Genomic DNA, 22,804 nt, shown 5'->3' on the forward strand with positions numbered 1-22,804 from the left:
TCTCCTAAGAGAAACTTTGGCCAGCTGCAGGTTGGCATTTCTTCTGCTGGTGAGCTGTTTGCAGCCATCTCTGGTACCCATTTCTTGTCACCCCAGCCCTGAACTCCTCTGCTCTGCCTCCTGCCTCCACCTCTCAAGGTCCCTGATATTTTGCCAGGACTGAATGTCTCTGCATGACATCATTGTGTTTACACTGAAAATATCCCATTCTGCACAAAAGAATTACTTGTCAGTACAACCTCTATAAAACTATGATTGCACCATTGTCATGGTTTAACCCCAGAAAGCAAAGGTGAACCAGACCAGCCACAGCCACCTGGTCAGGTGAAGAAAATTTCTATTTCAGCTAAACCAAGAAAAAAAATCTGCAAGTTGGGCAATGCAAATTTGTACAGGCAAATCCAACAAGCCTCAGTCAGCTCAGAACAATGTCTGTGGCCTGCTACCAGCAGTAAAGTGTTACAGGAGTGCACAGCTGGGCTTGTAAAGGTGCAAAATGTTATCAGTAAAAAAATCAGTGTGGGCTTGCTTTACTCACACAGTAAATACAAAATAGCTCTTCATAGTCCAGTTAAAAGACATATTCTGTCTACTGCTGAAGTTTCAGATCAAGTTAAAAAAAATACCCACATGAACAGTTTTCTGATGCAAATTTTTGAGTGCACTCAGGCCCCAAATCTTCTTTGAAGCAGAAAGCTTGACAGATAATTCAGGACATTTAGAAACTTTGTTTTTGTCTCATACCCTTAAGACAGCTAAAAAAGCTTTAGGAAAAGCTGTCAGTCACTGAGTTTAGTGCTGGACTAAGATTTAACAGTGCTTTTCCTTTTCAGACATTGTGAATAATGATCACTAGCTTCAAAGTCACTAAAAACTAAAGTTTTCCTAATAATTTATGAGATTATTAATATTTTCTAACAAAGTTCCATAATAGAATAGAATTTAGTGGGCAGGCATCTTCCAAAATGTTTTGCAGAAACATGAAATTTATGTGACATGAAAATGAAAAGCTTGAATTCTCTTTTTTTTTTCACATATTTCCCACTGCAATTCCCCAAAACATTAAATTTCAGCAATATCAAGCTGCACTTGCTCCCCCGTTTACGCTTTCCTTCTACAATGCTTTTCCTGTTGTCCAGGTCTATATAATTTTCCAAGGCTGTGAGCCAAATGACACTTGCAGAGAGCTCTGCTTTGCCATAGCTCAGTGAATGTCTAATAACCACATAGAATAACACACTAATTTGGCTAAACACATCTTGTGGGGGTTCTCTCTGTATATATGGCCTAATTTCTCCAATACACCTTACTGAGTATTTGCCAAAGTGTGTCAAGGAAAAGCTGAATTATGCTTTTAATTTTCTCTAATTGCACAGGGCTAAAATAACATTTGTATAAACTCAGCCTTTGATGAAAGTGTGAGTTACTACTTTTCCTTTGCTGGGTATCACCCTGGTTTCACTTTCAAAGGCAAGCACCAGCGTGAGCCCCAAAAGGTGCCCTGCCAACCACAGTGTTAATGCTTTGCAGAGAGTTAATATTACACAGGGTCTGAAAAAAGGACCTGCCAGTCAGTTTGTCTGGGAATCTGTATGTCTTCATAATCTGCTACCAATTAAAAGAAACTAATCAAATCACGACCTCTCAGTGAGCCTTCCCTTGTAATGGTGTAAACAGGAAAGCAGCTCTAAATGCTTATCCTATTAAATATTCCATTAAATGATTTAGTGAGATAAATAAAGCTGTCTATTCTTTCCTGGTAAGTGATCTTTACTTTTAGAAACAAAATGCCATCTATTGAATCCACATTTACATAAAGATTGATATAGTTTAACATATTGATGTGGTAGACTAAAGAACAGTGGGTGTGCTATGAAGCAGTGAATGGCTGCAATAAAATCTATTAACAAAATGGCAAAATCTGCCCTGAATTTTCTAGTTGCCAGCACAACATAGAAGAAAGAAAATAGCTCTCCTTAGCCTCAGATTCACATGGTCTGTTACACTTTTTCCATGCCAAATGTAGAAGGCACCTTGCCATAAGAAACTCAAGCAATACAGATAAAAAAAAGGTGGATTAATTTTATAAATTGTAAAATACAGATCTGAAAACAGTATAAAGAGCAGGGCCTCTCAATTACTGGTCACCAACATTTTTCATTCTATTACATCATTAACTTAAAATGTATCAGAATTTTTCAGACATAGTTTATTTCTTTAGAACTATGGTACAAATAAAACAAAATTGAGAGATAAAACTGCATTCTACCAAACAAATCTTTTTTTCTTCCTTCTCTCTCTATTTTTTTTCTTTTTGGTTTGGTTTTTATTTAGTTTGTTTTTGTTGTTGTTGTTGCCTATGGGTTTAGGCTCATTTCCACTTTGAAGTATAGATTTGAAAATAATATAATTAAAATTTTTACAATGCAATAGCTTTCTGAATTGACAGTAACCATGAAGATCATATTCTGGTGTCAATGCATTTCTCTGATTAAGTACACAGATTCAGATGTGAAAGAACTTTGAAACTTAATTCAGATTACGTGGGATTCACACAGCGAGCCAGGTAGATATTTTGTCCAAAAATTCAAATTATAATATAAACTGATTTATATTTGGATTAAAAAGCAGACAGGCAGCTTAATGTATACTCAGTTCCAACTCAACTGAAAGGTTGTTTTATATCAACAGAGTATATAAAGCTAAACCAATTGTTTGCAATTGAAACTTTGTTTACATCCATGTTGAAAACTGTCGTGCATAATTCTCATGGGATTGTTCTTTGCATTTTAATTCAATGACCCTAAGAGTGATAGCAATATATTTTAATGTGAGGAAAATTAACATCAGCTAATTTTACCACTATTGAGAGCTGCTGAGCTGAACTAACTGGGCAGCACATTTTTCTTTTCATTATGGGATACCAAAGTGTGGCATTATTTAAAATTAGTCTTCAGAAGTTTCAAGAAATCTAATTTTGATTCTTTAAAGCTTGTACATCAGTAGGGTCTCATAGTCTACTCTTTATTTAAGTATGAAGGTAAATTCAGAGGGTGATTTTTCCCATGCAAAAACCAATATTTTCAGAAGAATCTCATACTTTAGGTTAGCCTTCTATCTGAGTATCAGATTTTGGTCTTCTAGTCATTGTTCTTATATCCAAGATCAGGCAGAGTCTTCAGATCTACTTAGGCCTCTTTTCAGATAATTCTTTCCACTGGACACAGAAGAAGACACAGAGAAATCTCCCTCCTCAGTTTTAGGGTTCAGTTATCAGCCAGTTAACAGCTGTAGAAATGCTGATGTATTTATAATCCTTGCAAAATATATTTGTCCCATCTCACTCATAGTTAACTCTCCAGAAGTGTTTTCTTCATCTGCCCAATTGCATTATTAGGTGGTCTGTGATTAGTTCAAAAGGTATTTAATAAGGATAGGTCACAGCAGATCAACACTTTGTATCATGCTTGCAATAAAACATGCATGGTGCCTTTGTTTCATCTGTGTGTGAAAAGTCTGATTATTTTGGAAATAATTCGAGACACATTAGTCAGAAAATTCTGTCTCTGGAAGGCTGCAGTGTCATCTCATTAATGAAATGTTCAAATCTCTGTTAAGAATGCATTGAGGCAAATTTAGGTACAAACACAAAAAAAACCCCAAAAAAACAACATGAGATATTTCATAGTACTTATGAGAAATGACAGTGGTCTTCTCTTTTTAGCTTTACTTTCCTAAAATTCATCCCGCAACTTCTTTTCTCTGCCTTTGTGTCTTCTCCATACTTATTTTCTGTACAGTATTACAGAGAGTAGCTGAAAGTCTGTGAGTATCACTGCAGAGTAGTTATAGCTGGCTTTGTGGTTTGTTATTTCTCACCAAAATTCTCATTGACACTGCAGTTCTTAGCTTTATTCATTACAAATTCTTGAATTTCACTCTCTTGCTTCCCTGTGAGGTTTTTAAAGCTTGGCTACCTCTGCATAACTTAAGTACTCTTCTATCTGTGATAATTAGTCATCTGAAGAATAAACAGTCCTCTGCTCTGGGTTAAGCTGGTGTCAGCATGTTGTGTTGGCTGGAGTCTTGCTTGTGTTTTTCCTCACTTATGTCCAAAGCCCAGACCTTCCAAAATGCTGTGGGATAGCCTGTGCAGCCTCCACATGCTCACCTCTTTTGTTCAGCCTTCCACAGAGCATTTCAGAGCTGAGTGGAAAGTTTTCATTTGGCTTTCCCTGTTTTAGAGTATACATGTACTGGCTTTCTTGGAAGTCTACAATGTTTCACTTGTCTCAAAGGACCCCTGGCAGAATCCTTCAATGTCATTTTTGTGTTTAACACATGACTTGGCAACAACTTCTGTTTGCATGGTTGGGATGAGACTTTAAACACTTTGAGGTTAAAGGATCTTTCAATAGTGGGTGGGCATATTGTGTAATTCTCTTTTACAAATGTTACATTTTCATATCTAAGTCCTACTTAGTCTGCATTAAAAGGTCCTTCCATCATCACAATAACTTTCAAGTATTCTGGGTGGTAACTAATAAATAAATCACAGAAGCAAACTATATTTATAAAAAGGCTTTTTTCATACTATAAAATCATATCTACAAGCTTTATAAACTATATGAAAATTTTTAATGATGCATTAGAGACATGTTTTTGATTGTTTGGGTATTTTTCCACCTCCACAGCTGGTCATGGAGAGTACAATCAAGTCAAACAATTACATTTACTAAAATACAACAGCACCAAGCCTTAGAAACTGTAAAACATATATTATGTCTGAGATACCCTTCACTGAAAATAAGATTAAATGGAAGAAAAGCAGCTTCTTAGAGCTGATCTGTACTTGGCTAATTTTCAGAAATTCAGCTTTATTCACTTGTATACCTGTGGCACTTTACATGATCTGAGTCTGATAAAGCAGCTTTTGTACTGTACTCTGTCATAAAGTGGGCTCAAACTGTATTTCTAAATTGTCTATTAAATAAAATCAGAAACTGCCAAACAAAAACTCTTATAAAAGCATGCATGTCTAGGTATGTCAGAAAAGCCAGATGAAGGCTCACACAATGGAATCTGATTGTATGGCTACTCAGAAAAAAAACTATTGGAATTGGAGAGGTAAACCTCATTGGGAGGGTGATTATTGGCTAAAAAACTACATAAGATTCTGAAGCCATTATATAACATTATTCTCTTTAGGGGGAAAAATAAAGGGACAGAAAATAATCACAGAATCACGAAATTGCCTGAGGTGGAAGGGACCCAGGAGGATCATTGATTCCAACTCTTGGCCCTGTGCAGATCAGCCCCAAGAGTCCCACATGTGCCTGAGAGCATTGTCCAAATGCTCCTTGAGCTCTGTCAGGCTGGGGCTGTGACCACTGCCCTGGGGAGCCTGTTCAGAGCCCAGCCACCCTATGGGGGCAGAACCTTCTCTCTGATACCCAACCTAAACCTCCCCCAGCACAATGTCAGGCCTTTCCCTCAGGTCCTGTCACTGTCACCACAGAGCAGAGATCAGGGTCTGTCCCTCCTCTCCCCCTCATGAGGGAGTTGTAACTACAGTGAGGTCTCCCCTCAGTCTCCTCCAGGCTGGACAGACCAAGTGACCTCAGTGCTCACACAGCTTCCTCTGAAGACCCCTCACCATCTACATTGCCCTCCTTTGGACAAAACATACAGCAAAACCAAAAAAACAAATTCTGGATGTCTCAGTGAAAATAAAGAGTAAAAAATAATCAAATGTATTAATTGAAATTATACCCGGCTATAAATTTTAAAACTGAAATTTTGAATCATTTCAAAGTTCTGGTGAGAAGTAAGGTAAAAGGTAAAGAGTTGACCAGGAAATGTAGAGAATTCAAACATGGCTAATATGTTTGGTGGATAATCAGAAGCCCAGCAGCAGAGAGTGTGATAGATTGTTTTACTGACATCTAGGACTTGACAGAATTTAATTTAAAGTTTATTAGTCTTTTATAGACTGCACTTAATTATAAACAGTGACCAAATAACCACAGTAATTAAACATCAGGTGGCCAACCCTGCTCACAGATCACAAAATCTTCCTGCCACAAGTCTTTGTTTTGCTGAGCTCACCAGAGGGAAGTAAACATCTGGAAGCCTCAAACTAAAGCAAACATTTATGATGGTGAATCATAACTCAGCAAGCAAAGAAGAGTATTAAATAAATTCTAGTCTTCATTCCGACATCTTTGTTATTTTCAAGGAGTAAACTTTTAATTGAAATAAGAAGATCAGAGACTTTTAACAAGAGATGCAAGTTAGGAATATATAAACATCTCCAGATAGTGGAACCTACTAGTTCCACCATTAAGAACTATACTGGCAGAGGTTTATGTCATTTTTAATGATTTCTATAAATACACATCAGCATTGCTATACAGTCACATTATCAGTCACACATTCCACTCCATAGCAGCTTCTTGTGGTTTTAGGGTATTTGTATTTTGTTTTCCAGACAAATCTGTTCTGTGCCCAAGACAGTGACACCACCATTTCTACAGCTCTGTGATTCAAACACGGGCTGGATCTTGTTAGAGAATGGTGTTATAAACTGAAACATGCAGGACAATAAGCACTCTTTTGGTAGTGATTTGCAAATGCCATTGTGCAACCACAATCTATTAATATTATTATTTAAGTGGACAAGATTGAAGAGAGATGAGAAGAGAAAAGAGAAGAGAAGAGAAGAGAAGAGAAGAGAAGAGAAGAGAAGAGAAGAGAAGAGAAGAGGAGAAATATCCACAATAATTTAAATGATCAGAAGCAGTGATAAAAAGAGAGCTTCATACAGCTCAGCTTTTCCTTCCACTTCTGCAGGACTCTATCTGACTCTCCATTGCAGGATATATTTTATTTAATGTAGATACTTGCAGGTCAGCTTCTGCTCCAAGTTTCTTCAACAATCTAATATTTATAGGTAGTTGCATGCTTAGAACTTTATTTCCTTTTTGAAAACCCTAGAAATGTATCCATTCATTCCATAGATAGGATTTTTTTTTTTTAATCAAGTCTTTCAATATAGATTGCTAAAGCAATTTTTCTCTGTCAATCTACAAGCTCCTTTGAAGTTTAGACTTGCAGCAGATTCAAAGCATTCCCAGAGTGCTAAGAAAGATTTTATAAGGCAATACCATGATGACATGTTAAATATGGGTCTGGAGAGTAGAGAGGGAGGAGCAGAAGAGCTGGCAATGAATATAAGCCCCTTTATTAGAAAACAAAAAAAAAAAAATCCTCATTTTTTATTGTATAATTGCTTACTTTAGGCAAATGGGACAGAAATGGAAGGAGTCAAACCAGCAGGTTAAATGTTTATAAGAGTTAAGAAATGCTTTGTGCCTATAGCACCTCAGCACTTCCAGGATGAAAGGCTTAGAGCCTCCATGTGGAACCAGGAATTGTCAATGCATCTTGTACACAGGAATTAAACTAGATAAAAGACAGGTGAGAACCAAGGCAGAAACACTGAATGGAAATGTTTACCCTGTAAGATAAGAAAAAATTAAATACAGAATGTGCTAAGACATTATATTTAAAAGTATTCTTGTTTTATAGTATTTGGAAATATTAAGCTAAAGGGAAGGGCAGCAGCAGGAAGTATCACTTCAAAACTCAGTAAATGGCAAAAAAGGTTTCCCTTTATGGAATTAAACCAAAAAATCATAAGTAGCAATCAAAAGTAAGAAGAGTGTTAACTATTTGAGCTTAATTTCTTGCATACCAAATAAATTGGTATTTTTGCTTAATTTTACAGGGTGATGTTTTCATTTATATTCTCCGTTATAATTATTTAAATTTTAAAAAAGATGTATTATATAAGCAATGCTGAGACTTCAAGAATCACAAAAGATTTAGACTGGAATGAACTGGCCTTCATGAACTTTCATCACAATTTTGCCAGGGACCCAGTTGTGACTGGGCAGACAATGGTGGCCTGGACTCTCCTTGTCCTTACAGATATGAGCAGTGCTTTTTCTTTTTCTGTGTCCATAAGCTTGAAAAACAAACCTTCTGCACCTCCTACCTATGGGCTCTCAGGAATGAGAGCTGATAAGCCATTATTTTGCCTTTACCATCCTTCACCAGTGCAAATCAAACCAAATCAAGGTTTGGACTTCCCAATTCCAGCCCTATGTGATCCTTCTACATTCCTTATGGGCATTCCTTATGGGCAGACCCTTCATTCCTTATGGGCAGACCCTCCCTGCTTCTGCCTTCTCCACATTTTCTTTTTGCCTTTCCTCTGTCATCCTCCATTCAGCTAAGCTGGCATCCTGCTGCTCTTCACAGGGATTTTCTCATAAATAAACAGTTCTATATTACAATAGACTGTTTTTCACAGCTTTCAGTCACGGGGGCAGATACTGACATCAGTTAAGCTGCTTAAATCCACTGAGTTCAGTGAAGGTACTCAGTTTGTGCCAGCTCCAAATCTGGGTCATTCACAGAGTTTTAATCAATTACCATTTACAGTGTGAAATTATGTTGTTCATGAAGTACTGTGCAAAATGTATTGACAGTGTTTTTCATACAGTAATTTGGTATAAGAGTTGATACACTGAAGCACCAAAGTAAGAATACAGGGTTCTGTGAAATACATGACTGCATTTTGCAATGTATTCCCTAGGCTTGATTTTTTGTACGTGTGTGTGTTAGAGCATTTATTAGAATTATTTATTAGTATAAAAATTAGAATTTATTATTAGAATTGTTATTTCTGTTTTAGTTTGAAAATGAATTTTTAGTTTGTTTTATAGTCATGGTATACAAGTAAATCTATCCTTAACATGTATACATGTGCTACATCCTTCTTAGTAGTAGGTCTGCATATGTCTGCAGGCACAGATATGAAATTATCTACTGTGAATCCTCAGAAAATGGAAGATATTTACATATCCTCCACAAAATTTTTTTCAGTCTATGGCATAATATCATATTACTGCAATTGTGGTTTTCACACACATAGTTCTCCATTTGAACAAAACAATAATGGTCTGCAGAATTTTGCAATTGTAAAATTAAGTATTCAATGGCATATAATGGATCTTTATGTGTGAGAAAAAAATCAGTGTCTCTCCCTATTATGTTGTTCTATAGCTAAAAAATTTGTTTCTGTTCTTTACATAACCATGGAAATGCAGAACTTGAGGAGATCATATTCATACTCACCATGTCTAATTGCAATGTTGCACTGTACTAATTTTACTTCTGTAAAAGATTTAGAATTATTATTATTGTTATTATCCACCTATTAGTTGATATCAGAAGGTTGATTGTGTTGACAGCAAAGATGGCCCTGTGTCTGATGGAATCAGATTTACTAAAAATACTCCAATCTACACCTTTAGCTGTGAGAGATGACTGAGAAAAAGTTTTGGTTTTCAGTGTAATTATTATTATTTATATATACTGGCAGCATAAAAAAACCCAGTATATTTTTAACTGATTTTAATTATTGAGTAAGATTTTTAAATGGGCTAATTTAACTTTAAAAATAACTATAATGTGCAACTTTGAATAAACTAATGTTACCAGAACTATAAAGCATCATTTATTGTTATAATTAGATAATAGTTTTACACTATCAAGTGAAGCTGTATAGATTTTTAAAAATGGATATTTTCTGTATATCTGGTTCTATAAAATTTACAGTTTTCTCAATTTCTACCAGTAGCAGTTCAGCTTACAAAATCTGGCCACTTCTAATATCTAAATATGAGTCTCCCAAACAAGGAGTCTGTGCAGCTGTTGTCAAAAACACATAAACACTGGCAGCCTGTTCATCAACACAAATCTCTTACAAATAACTGTGTCAGTACCTGTGGAAAACCAAATCAATTTATGACATTAGGATTATGCATATTGGGAGACAGGTCAATGCAAAACATGGGAAAAAAATCTGACAAAAATTAATTGCTTGGCAAATAAAGGAGTAGTAACAATAAAAAGAATAACGATAACAATAATTTTTTAAAAATTGCCTTTGCACCTTCTCAGCTGCCCTGAAAGGAGAGCAGTTGTTTATCTCTGCCTGGCTTGCTCCCAGGTGTAGTTTAGTGCATTTCTCTGAACACATCCCATCTCCTGCCCTGACAGTGGCGAGCAGCAGCTCCGCAGGCAGCAGGAGCCAGCGGGGCTCCCCGGGGAGGGATTGAGCGGGGCAGCTGTGGAGCCTGCTCAGCCTCAGCCCGGGGCTGAGCACAGCTCTCCCTGACACACCATCCCAGCCAGAATAATGCTGCCAGACTTCTGGCAGCTCGACCTTAACACTGCAACCTCTCAGCCTGCACTCCTCATCAAAAAAAGACCCCCAAAGTGCCCTAAATTCTTTAACAGTTGCCCTGTGTCCAGATCCATTTAGCTAGTTTAAATCAAAGCAATCCCCACTTAGAAATATGCCACATTAAACTAACTAATGGATACTTTGCTCCTTATAAAAATTAAAAATACATTCCCATTATTAATAATCTGCAAAAAAAAAAATATCAGCAATTTCCATGTTCACTAGTAGGTGGTACTATAAAAATGCATTAATAATTTTATTGATCCCTGATGTTTGCTTTTTACTTTTGCTGTTTGCAGTGTTTGCCTCAATTGTCACAAACTGTCTTCTATGGCTTGGGGAAATGTGGGTGGGGGTGAGGGTGGGGAAATAATGCCTTACACATAAGGCACTTTTGTAAGAAGATGGGAGCAGGAAGAATGCAAACCAATTGAGGTAATGACTTGACTCAAAGACAATTAATTTAAAGAAGGTGACTTGACTCAAAGACAATTAATTTAAACCATGAATTTAAAGAATTCAAGATTTTTATAGATGCACATGAGAATATTATGCCAGATTTGTGAGTTATCTTTTCATCTTGCTTTCCCACTAGCACAAAAATTCTTTGGGGTTTCTGGAGTGGTAAGTCAACGGCTGCCACTGTTTAATTTTACATAAAGGTGCAATGAACAAACCTATTTCCACCTACATCTTTGGAATCAACCCACTTGGCTTCAGCAATGTCTGAAATTCCAGCCAAGATTCAAACCTTGTTTTCCTCTTTGAAGAAAGTGGAGTTAAAGACATTTTTACTGTTTAAAAGCCTTGCATTGCAATCATCTGGTACAGCTCATCTGTGAGTGGATGGTATGTGGGAATGTGTCTGTATCAGGGAAATGGAACTTTCTACCTTACTGACAGGCTTTAGAGAAAAGCACATTTAGACAAGTCAACCAAGAGGCTCTGTTATGAAATATAAAAGGCTTTTTTGAGGGGGAGGATGAGTGGGTTTTCTTGATTTTTTTTTTCATAATTAATTTTTTTTCATAATTAATTCATAATTTTCGCAATAGGAAAACTTGGCATGATCATTTCCACTTTGCATATACATACATTTCAGGTGCAAGGTGGGAGAATTTGTATCCTCTAATAATTTGCAAGACTTGAAAATTACTCATTTGTTTGTAATAGGATCCTTCCATCAGATACATAAATCATCATTGTATGCTTAAACTGCATCCCAGCAAAAGTGCCTGAATTGTAATTTAAATCTTTAGACTAGATCTATGGCAATAATTTAATCAAACTAATTTCTTTCTCAGGCTCTTAGATCTAGCAGATTATTGTGAATAGGATTTGTACTGGACTTTGAGATGGGTTAAATACTGATATTTGAAAAACATTTGGGAGACTCTCCTCCTTGCATCTAAGTTTATCAGCCATGATTGTAGAATGATCCTACTCCTATTTGAACTTCTACTCTATGAAACTGAAATCCTTTTGCCACTAATACACACAGTCAGGTCCTTTCTTCTACAAAGACAGATATACACATGCTTTATTTTGCACAAATGTGCTTAAATGTGCATCATTAGAATCATCTGGACTATTTAGACACCATAAGTTTAGAAAAACATATAATTCTTTGCTGGGCTGTAGCTTAACCATATACATAAGTCTGTAATTCGTCACAGCTTTATAAAGTTCCACTTTAACTGAGTTGCTTATAACACTCAAAATATAAAAAGAGACAGAAGGCAAAGAAAGGAAAATCCTTCAGACTTAAGCAGATGCTTGGCAGGGGCAAATTGCAGCAAACTCTTGAAGTCTGGCAAAATTATAATAGGATGACAATAGTTCCCAAACTTTCAAGTATTAGCCAATGTTAAATGAATTTTCCTGCTGCCATAACGATAATTAGTAGGTGGAATAAGTTACCAAAAATCAGTAAGATTTATATTATATTATTATTCCCCCAATTCCACGGTTACAGAAACACATTTTTTATTAATGATAATACTTTTAATTTAATTGACCACTTTGGAGTCAGTGCAAAAGTTATGGACACTTAGGAAATAATCAGTTTGTAATTCCATATGCTTAATATTAAAATAAAGTGCTTCACATTGGTACTCTGGTAGATGTCACTTCACAGTGAATTAAAATTGCTTTAGACCTCAAGAATCAAAGAAGAATTGAAAATTATTCAGCTATATAGTCACACTCACGGATATAATTAAAGGTCTGTCAGCACTTTCATTACATAAAGCCATTTTTAAGCAGTTGGCCATGATATTTTGCTTAAAGTTGGAAATGGGCTGTGAATTTCCTGGCTGGAAGTGAAGTTTTGTTTCTTATGAATGTAATTGGAATCAGATTATTTTCCAGTGTTTCTTACCCATGACAAAGGGGTTAAAGAATATTGTCTGGTTTTTATGTTGCTCACACACATTCAAAATAGCTCAACACTTCAATTAAGCACCTTGCAGATAATGGGACTCCATCAATAAATAGGCAAATAAAACTCATCCAAGGCACAGGTAAGATCCCTGACCCACTGACATACACTGTTCAATGTGCAGCCCTGGAAGGGGATTTTCCCACCCCAGCTGAGGCTTTCCCAAAGAAACCTTTTGGGGAATCCCACAGTTAAGGTGGTTTTGATGTAGCCGTGCACTTTTGGAGGTTTGGGGGAAAGATTTTGAAGCCTCTGATGTGAACTGTGACAAGACATTCAGCTTTAGGACCAGAGAAGAACCATTTTGTTTGCATTTTTGTAGATGGAAAGTAGATAAGCCTGTTTTATTCACCAGTATAGACATATCCTTAAAATACTTTTCAGAGACACACTGGGCCAAGGTGTTTCAAATTTGGCACATGCTCACCATGCTGGCAGGTACCTGCAAGTCTAGGACCAATTTAAGATACCAATTTGGTTTGATCTTAATTATAGATAATAAAGAATAAATTTCCATGAAAGGTTTAAAACACAGAATAAAACTGCTTAGCTATTAATACCAGGATATATCCAAAATGCATGATTATTCAGGCAGAGTTTCAAGAAAATCAAAGTCTGACATTATGACAGGATTATTTGAAGTGGGACAGTTCACAGATATGCTGCTTAATTGACTGCTGTGAGCTTTGGAGGTCAAAGTCAAGATGGATATATGCACAGTCACTGCCAAGGAATCCATTGAAAGGAAAGTGCTTGCTCATTCCCAAGAGAAATCACAAAATTATTGAAGAGGTTAAAAGAGCTCAGCATGCCCATCCTCCATCCAGACAAATCTTTCTCAGTGTATGGAGTATTTCCATCATTTCTCTCATCACCTTGAATAGCATCCCAAGTGGATCACAAGTTGTTCTCATGACTGAAAGATAAGCAGTACAGACTTTATTTATTTATGTGAAAGTGTCATCACAAATCAGGAAGTATGACTGAAATGTTTTAATTTCGTTAGAAGTCAGAGCAATTTTTTAATCATAAAACTCACAAAGAATTAAATCTTTGGTGAGAAGGTTACCATAGCCTGTTCCATCTCTACAGCTGGTTGAGAAGGTAACCAGGAGTTCTCTGAGAGAAACTGTGTCGGGAAGGTCAACAAAAAAATCTTAAATAAGACATTCCAAAAGCTATCAACAGCATAAGATTTGTCAATCTTGTAAACATATGCACAGTTTTACAACTTTTACACTTTCTACCAAGAAAAAAAAACAAACTAATATGGTGTTACAAGTTTACCTAAGATGGAAGGAAATTATGTGCTTGCACTGAGAATGAATTTCTGTAAATAAATTCAGTTTCTGAAGAAGGTAGAGTCCAGATATAAAAATATCACCATTGCTATCAGAAAAAAACCAAAACCAAAACCAAAAACACCCCAAACGAAACAAAAAAACCCAAACCAGACAACAGTAACAAAGCACAAACAAGCCGAAACAAACCAAAGAAAAATAATAGAACATTCTCCTTCAGAAGAAAATAATGGACATTTGCTTTTAATATTGGGAGCATCTTAACAAAAAAGAATCTAACAAAATGCCAAACTAAAAAGAAAGAAATAAACAGAAAGAAAAAAAAACCCACATGGTCAAGGATCCCTGGAAATGTAGTCCTCCAGAGTTTCTTTACACTCAAAGCTATAATAGGTATTAGGACTGAGGACTGAGTAAGAACTATCTGGATAACAAAATGTTTTGCCTTCAAAAAGACCACATCAAGCTGCACCTACCCTTACTGAGTAGTGATGATGGCCTGGAGAAGCAAGCAGCAGGGCTCAAAAGTAAAATTCTCCACTGCGGGTTGCTTTGCCAGTGACACTAACTAGACAATTAAAGAAATATGAAGATTTGGCTTAAGACTGTCACTTCAAGTTACTGGAAACCCCAGATCAAGTGAATTATGGGTTCCATCTGCTGTGATTGATTTGCAGTGAGCTGCAAGGAAATAAAATCTCTCAGTTTTATGCAGATAAACCATTTTTTGCTGTTTTCTCAATGTGCACAAAAATACTTAACGCAAAATGTGGTGATCATCTTTGACTGACATTTCAACTGGCTGTGCAGTGACACAACACAGGAGATTTCTGAAATGGAGGGGGAAGATTAGTGCCTACATCCTTTGAAATAACAAGAACTTCTGCAGTGAGAAGATGCATTCTGTGACTCTCACTGCCTCAGAGGGCTGAAGCCCTCTGGTGAGGAGCAGCAAGGTTGCCATAGTTCAAGGTGACTGTGGCCTAATGGTACCTCAATGAATGGTATTTTGAAAATATAAATAAACAATTAGAGAAAGCAGAAGGGCATTATGAAAAGTTTACATGAGGTATCTTGTACAGAGCCAAAAAAGAAAGTGGAACACTAGACTCAAGGAACAATTGAAATGGGAAAAGAGGTATCTTGCCATTATTGAATTCCTTGAGATGCATTTCTAGAAATAGGAAAAAAGTTACAAAAGTACATCTGAGATCTGGTCCTGGAAATAATTAAGTGTGAAGGATCCATGCAAACTGGCCTTTAGACTTTGGAAGAAAACTGGCATTGGAGGAAGCTTAGGCATAGCATGGCTTCACCTTCACATGGCCCAGCACTCCCAGAAAACTTCCCAGCTGAGAGAGTCCAAGTGAGGAACAAGCAGGCTGATGCTGCTGGAAACAATTTGATTTCTTCCTTTACTCTAATAAGGAGATAGTGAAGAGCTCTTCTGCACATAGGCAGCTGTTTTGAATTCACATCATTGTAGTTGTTGAGGACCAGAAATGAAGAAGAAAAAGAGGATATGACAATCATAATCGTAGTTGAATTTTATATTTAATTGTTCTGTCTAAATGCATGCATTTTGACAAAAAAAATAGCATTTTTGACTTCAGGAATTGCTCTTGATATTTTCAAATCTATCCCTGGGAAGTTTAAGGTGGTGGGAGCTGTAGAGCACAGTCTCAACCTGCATGGCTGAGTCCATACTAAATGGAGAAATGAATGATTCCTTAGTCCATACTAAAGTCAATAGAGGTAACTTATGGACTAAGGAATCATTTATTTCTCCATTTAGGTTATTATGAGGCTAACACTTTCATGAATTTATGATGGGTTTTTAGGCACCATCCAAGGTGACTTGGATGGTCATACATGCACTGTCACTGTACTGTGAAAGAAGATATTTAAAAATGTGCAGATTTTGATTCTGAAACAAATGGTTTTGAATCCTTCCTTTGGGAACATATATTTTTATTACTTCACCAGTTCTAATATTCTAAGAATATTAAACAGTACTTAAATAACTGATTTTATAACTAAGTTTATAGATAATAAACTTTCAGGCTCTTGGAAATGTTTGTCTCATGAAACAGCTTAGTAAAATGAAAAGGCATGTTTTGACTCTGTCACATATCCCCCCTGTGACTCAGAGATTGCACAATGTTTTCCTTTTAAGTCTCTGTAAAATTATCCCAGGTATGGTATAATGAATACTACTGTCTGAAAGAAAATGGAACTTCAGCTTAAGCCTCATGATGGCGTATTCCAAAATAAATGTTGTATTGCATATTCTTTCTTAAAATAAAGTAGGTCAAGCTACTATAAAAGTAATACCCCTTTATTACTGTTGATAACCAAAGATTGTCTTCCCCAGTCCTTAGCCAGTTCAAAGCTATTTTCTTATTTTTAGGCCAACTGGCTGATTGGCAAGAAAACCACACAGCTGCAAGGCCTGCTGGCTTCAGCTTAAACTCTGAGTGTTCAGCTCTCCTAAAAATCAGGTCAGATAGCTGAGGTAAGAGTCTGGGCTGCTATCTGTTCCCTACCTTCCTGGTTTGCACCATGGTAAAGAAAAACTCAGACTTGTTGATTGAAGAAGTCTCTTCTGGTTTTAAAGCTTGTACAATTATTGCTAACAGATAGTTATGTTTTGGTTTCATTTTGTTTTGCTCTTTTTCAAAACACAAGGACTCAACTGACTTTTTCAAGGTGGAAATAAGTGTAAATAAAAACAGCATTCTGACCTAATACTCTGATTTACATTTTCCAGGTTCATGTAAATGATATTGATCCTGAGGTCATTATTATTGCAAACAACTGGTCAGAATTACTTTGCCAGAACACCTTTGAGTAGCGGAAGATTGTTCTGCTTGAACTGAAAATTCTTCATTTTCTTGATTTTTTTTTTTTGTGAAAAAGATATTTCAGAAATAAAGTGTTTTCACTTGGAAAATTGGAAAATTGATTTTTTTTTTTGTTTCTTGGATTACTTCACTTGATTAGGTAGACGCAAGTACAGGGAAAAAAATAGAAGTATAAACATGAGATGTTTCTCACAGTCTGCAAATTTATCCAAAAGCAAAACAAACCTTGCAGAATTTTCAGTCAGAAAACCTAATATTTTTTAGGAAACACAAAATTTTGCAAAGCAGAAATTATAAATTCCAGCTGTTCTGCTCAAGTTCCAAACTTTTCTCTAGCTCATGAGCTAAGTGTTTTATTGAGTTACCATCCAGTTTTTTGCCCCTCTAGTTCTTATTTCAAAATCCTGTTTTCATTAAAAACACAACATTATTGTGCAGTTGCACAGCATTACAGGGGACACCTTTATGTATTTATCTTCAAAGTAGGGTAAGAGGGTGGATTTATATTAGAAAAAGCCTGTATCATTTCTTTTTAAAACCTGTCTGCTTTTTGAAAACTGGATACTTCTTGTCTAGCTAAGTTAGAAAAGTTGCTCAAAAACTTTTGGAGTAACAGACTGGTTAACTCCAAATATAGGGTTATTCTATTTAGTTTGAAGAAATATAGTAAATAAGGTCTTTATACTGAGCTATCTAGCAAGAAAAAGCTGCAGTCATTGTGGTTAAATTGCAGGTCACATTACACACTCAGTTTTGGATTTGCAATGAATGTGTTCATTTTCCTAGCCCAGGTTTTCTATATCCTAAAAATAAATTGGAATAAGTAGAGCATTATGCACTTGAGATCTACTCTTCTGTTTTGTGTTGTAAGCAACAGTATTTACCAAAATGCAGCACAATGTATTAGTTCTGATTAGATAATTCACTTTTTCTTCCGAAATTGCTCTCCATGTTAAATGTATGTTCATACAATCTTTACAGCATTTTCATTATACAGCTTTTGTATGGGATTTTAATCTCTTGTATAAGTGAAATTCCAGATATAGATCTACATCTGTATGTTTGCCTGAGCTAATCAGAAGAGAAAATAATTATTTTTTTTATTAGTCTTAACAGCTGGAAAAGCACCCCTTTAAAACCAGATAGCATCTTACACCATGAAACAAAAGAGGAGGTGGTTGAAGGCAAAATAATATGTCCAAAAGAGTGGTTTGAGGCAATCATTGAAAACAACATTGAGATTATATTTCATCTGTCTATTAGAAAGAACTCCTCAGGCACTGAGAAAACCAGACTTTATCATTTGATTTTTACTCCCGAACTCCATAATCATGATCAGCACCTAAAATGTCACCTTTAATATTCTTTAACTTCTGTATTAGTGTTTAATTATAAATATGTCTTCATATTTTTAAATATTCTTGGCCTATGTAGTGATAGGTTGAACTTGACTGACCTGTTTCTTATTGATTCATTTTTGTTGCCTGTCCCAGTCCTGACCATCTGATCTGCTTTATTCACTCCTGAGATTGGCCTTATTAGCACTGCTTGCAGCTCTGCTATGCATATCACTGGCCAGCACATTTGAATTAATTATGTTTTTCTGAAGAAGAAATGGGACAAGAAACTAGGCCAATTATTCACTGTTAACCAACAGAAAACATTCACACTAGTGGTCCCAAATGTTCCCAGCGCCTCTGTTTAAAATTAATCCATCAGAAAATCACAGGGAGGATGCTCAAGACCCCCCTCCAATTATTTAAAATCATGTCATTAAATCAGACAAATGCTGGCACTGCAACTCAGCAGGCGTTAATTTAACCCATATGCTTTGGGTCTGTTCCTACATCCTTTTGTCTTAGCCAGAATTTATGCAAGAGTTATTTTTTTTCCCTATAAAATAAAATTGTATTATAAGATCACCAAATAATTTTAAGCCCAATGGGTTCTAAATAGAAGCTGGATAAATATGAAAAAAACTTTAGCTCAGTAAAACACATAATGACTTCTTGGAGACTAATAATATGGAAAGGAAGATCCAAAAAGTGCCAAAAATCTGAAGATTGGAACCCTTGCGTGGAAGTCCAGCCACCATGGAATTATGTTCCATAATGAAAATAATCAAGATATATTCCTACAGATACATGACAACATTCTGAAATACCCTAGTAAAAGTTTTTAATTTGTGCTTCCATCTCAGGCTCATAATCACCTTACTTGTTTTTCTGCACTCCTTTTTTCATTCTCTTTTTTTCTTCATTTTTTCATGCTTTGTCACTTTTTAATATCTTCAGATATCTCTCTTCTGTTTTATCTCTCAGATTATTTCTCATTCTTTCCCATATTTAGTATACCTTCCTTTAAAATCTGTGTGTGAAAAAAAAAGGACAAAACAAAGCTTAACATCATTTGGATTTGGCTAAAATGATATTGTCCTTATGCATCATAGATAGCCTATACATCAACTTTTATACTGTGCTCATTACAAAATAAATGGCGATTTAATTATCATATTTATTTGTATTTGATTTATAAGGGAAACTGATTTTTTGGTATTTGAAAAGTCACAATAATGGTTAAAAAGCACTAAAATTCTGTATTTACTACAACACCACTTCGGGGAAGACAAAGAAATGAGCTTTTCCAATGTAGGAGAAGAAGAAGAAATGTGCTTTTCCAATGTAGTCACGGCAGTGTCACCACTCCATTGGCATTTACTGTGTGGTTAAATGTGTTTCAGTGCAGTAATTCCAAGAGATTATGAGGGAAGCATTTACCTGAATTGAAAAAAAAGAATCCTTGTTATTTATTTCTTTCATTGATGTTGTGATTTTGATTTTGCCAGTTTATGATATAAGAATTTTATATGTGTATCTTTTTGGTTTTGTGTCTGTCACAGCAACTTACCATCTGGAAATGCTAAAAGTGCATAAAAGAAATAGGATTTATATGCAGAAACAATAACTCCTTCAAACTTTCTTCAATCTGGGCTATGCTTTTGAATACAAGTTGCCCTTTTCAACTGTCATTTGCTTTTTGTTTTTGTAACTGGTCATCACCATGAAACTAGTCTATAAATCCCTGAACACTTCTGTGTATAAAAGAGTGCTTCAATTGATTAAAGAATAGCCCTTTTCACAGGAAACTCAAGGGATGCAGGCAGTTCAGACTGAAATACTTCCTTTCATTTTTGTAAGCAAATTGGGAATTGCTAGGAACTTTTATTCAAGAAAAATCAAAATGCAGTATTACCAAAGCAGCTTCATGCCTTGGACTATGCAATTTTCTATGAATTTGACATTCTTATCAGCATCATACCATTGAAAACTGTGAACTTGATAAAACTTGGTTACAAAATAGGATGTTTGTGTTCAGAATCTTCCTGCCACAAGGGAGAAGTTCCTTCAGCACAGACTTTGGAATCTCATCTGGGGATTGCCTGTTGGGCTAAAAGGGTTTGAAGCTCTTGCAGCCTATTTGCCAGCAGAGTTCTTGAAGCCTTCACTGGCAAAATCTTCCCCTGCTGCCTTTTCAAAGTATGAGGTGACCATTAATCTCCTCTTACCCTGATCAGTCATGCCCTTACTGGCTGACAGACAGGCACAAAAGGCAGTGACAGAGGAAACTGCACTTAAATGAAGTAATTGCTCTGTATTTACTCCATTTCCAGAGGAAATTCCCAGAGGTGAATTGGCTGAACCAACAGCATAAAAAGCTGAGGGATGGAGGCTTTACAGAAGTGGCAGGGGGAGCAGAGGAAACTTCACAGGAGTGGAACCTTGGGGGCTAAAAGGGCACAGACTGTGTAAGTGACACATGCTGGTGGATGGATGGATGGATTTGCAGAGTTCCCAGGAAACATCAGCCAGAACAGAGAACACCTTTAACTGGAGATCTGCAGGGATGTTTGTTTAATGATTCTTTTTTCCTCCACTTTGACTCACAGATGAACAGGATGTTTGGTGTGATCTTTCCAAGGTATTGGCTCTACAAGATGCATTCCTGCTCAGTTTTTCTGCTCAGTTATCAAAGTGTGGTATGACTAAGAGAGCTGTGCAGTCAGGAGTCTCTGCATACAGAGCAGCACAGAAATTGTCCATAAACCAGTCCTGCTGTGATAACTTGAAAGTTACAGATTGCTTTCAAGAGAAGATACTAAAAAAGCAAATAATCCAGGTCTCAGTCAGGACAACTCTAAACTGCTATCAGATGCCCATTTTCCTTCACAGACTCAGGGAACATGTATGTCTAAAGAATTCCCCTGCATAGCTGATTTCCCAGGGTAGAAATGAAAAATAAAAAATGCACTGAACATTTTATTTGTGTTAAATCATTACTGAACTGTGCATATCTACCAGAGTAATTAATGTTGAACCCAGAAGAACCCATACAAGCCAGAATAGCAAAGCCATATGATAATTTATACAGTTTTTCTGAAAATATTTACATTTTTCCCCTCTTTTGCCTCCTCCCCTCAGAGCAGCTGTAAACCATTCTTTCATTCCCTTCCTGTGCCTAGTGAGATCCAGGAGGTGAAGCATCCTCAGCTTTGCCTCAGGGGACACATGGCAAGACACACTTGTGTGACATGCATATGCTGGCATGCATGCCTCCATGAAGATTAGTATATATTATCTAGTCAAAAAAAGCTTCTTTTAGAGCTAGTGAAAAGAATTAGGCACCCAAAAATGAGATTAATGCAATAAATAAGTTATATACCTCACAGTTGTCTATTTTACTCCATTAGATATAAATAAAGATTATTAAGCTGAAAACCAAATATCTTATTGCCATAAATTCAGTTACATGTTTCCAAGCATGTTTTTTCTTCTCCATGTCTGTGTTGCACTCCCCAAGATACTTTGTGTTCTTTTGTACTTGCCACAATGAGGAGCTTCTGGTAAGCAATAAATAATCATTCTAGTACTTCAGGTTCTTGACAGAATCTGATTAGAGGTGGTGTTAAATGTCTAATGGCTCAGTTTGAATCCCAATGAAATCAACAGAAAGTCTCCCAAGTAAATGCACTGAAATTGTATTTTAAATTTGTTATTCTAAGCAGTGATTTTTCAAAAAAATCTCTTCTCAATTTCATTTTTAAGGAGCTGGTGGTGAAAAATGCATTTTAGTGTACAGTTTTGGACTGAGAACATGCTTCTATAAATATCAAATTCTCTTACTTGTTAACAGCTTAGCTTCAAAGTAAATTTCATATATAAGAAGAAGCTGTGGAAACTGTAGAAGTGAATTCTTTCTGAAGACTTGCCACTCCTATTGTCTAATTCTCTTCTCCTCTCCACAGGACTTTTATTGCTCAAAATACCTTAAAGCAAAATCAATAGAAAGTAATAGGAAGAGTTTAACAAAGAGACCATCTTTTTGGAATAAACATTGTTTACAGATCATTTTGTAGTTTTACTTTATGGTTGGTTTCATAACTCAAAGCTGGTTCAGAGGTTTTATAAATCATTCACTATCTGGATTCACTAAAAAGAATGTAGTTGTTTTAGCTAAAGAATGCATCAGAGAAAAATTAAAAACAAAATAGTTAAATGGGCAACATGATCTTTTTTCTTATGCCTTTTGAAAAAGTACTTTTAAAAATAACATACTGTGAGCTAATATTAATCATATGAGGAGGGATCACGTAAACAAAGCCTATCTAGTGATCTAGTTCCAAACTTCAGAAGGACTGTGAATCCTGTTAAATTTTCATTTTTTATACATCCAAACCATTTTTATAATGTAACATTTATTTTTGATAATTCTCAGAACTATAAATCACTTCACTTTACAGCCCTGTAGTCTTAGGATTTACGAATACAGCACAAAATCTGTTTTCTATTTGTATCCTCCACTGTTTGGAATTACTTGCTAGCTG

Source organism: Agelaius phoeniceus, chromosome 5 (genome assembly GCF_051311805.1).
Source record: "Agelaius phoeniceus isolate bAgePho1 chromosome 5, bAgePho1.hap1, whole genome shotgun sequence".
NCBI lineage: Eukaryota > Metazoa > Chordata > Aves > Passeriformes > Icteridae > Agelaius > Agelaius phoeniceus.